Raw genomic sequence first — 561 nt, 5'->3', positions numbered from 1 at the left:
TCGGGCGTGTTCAGGGTGGTATGGCCGTAAGCAAATATTGTGCCTACCAAAGGTCCTTTTAAAGATACTATATCACCACGCTTTGCTCTGTCGTCTATACAGGGAGCGCCTGCAGATTTCCAGACACACTCACAGCTTTTAAATGTCAAATCAGAATGTACAAAGTGGCTATAAGGATCACAAATGTAGTGCAGTAAAAATATTAATATTTACTGTTGAAATGTAGAATACGTTAGCATAAAATTGAAAAGAAAATGATCGATGAGCTTAGGAATGATGAAAGCCATCATTTAACTGGATTTGTGTCATTTCTATACCGGCAAGTCATGTTCTAGCTATTTCCTTCCCACCCTGTCGGTGTCCACTGAAAAAGCAGCAGCGCCCTCTGCTTTTTGTAAAGAGGAGTGAAAAAAGCTTACAGCACCTGGTATTCCCAGGCGGTCTCCCATCCAAGTACTGACCAGGCCCGACCCTGCTTAGCTTCCGAGATCAGACGAGATCGGGCGTGTTCAGGGTGGTATGGCCGTAAGCAAATATTGTGCCTACCAAAGGGCCTTTTAA

At 43.9% G+C, this 561-nt stretch overlaps 1 non-coding gene across 1 annotated transcript; it reads right to left on the bottom strand.

The window, feature by feature from the left end:
* Positions 1-412: 412 nt before the first annotated feature.
* LOC129114784 (5S ribosomal RNA) lies at positions 413-531 on the bottom strand. The gene has a single exon (XR_008532693.1). It is a non-coding gene; the product is annotated as a 5S ribosomal RNA (ribosomal RNA).
* Between the last annotated feature and the right edge of the window lie 30 nt (positions 532-561).

The sequence above is a fragment of the Anoplopoma fimbria genome, unplaced genomic scaffold (assembly GCF_027596085.1).
Source record: "Anoplopoma fimbria isolate UVic2021 breed Golden Eagle Sablefish unplaced genomic scaffold, Afim_UVic_2022 Un_contig_6141_pilon_pilon, whole genome shotgun sequence".
Lineage (NCBI taxonomy): Eukaryota > Metazoa > Chordata > Actinopteri > Perciformes > Anoplopomatidae > Anoplopoma > Anoplopoma fimbria.
This window is presented reverse-complemented; position numbering and strand designations above follow the sequence as displayed.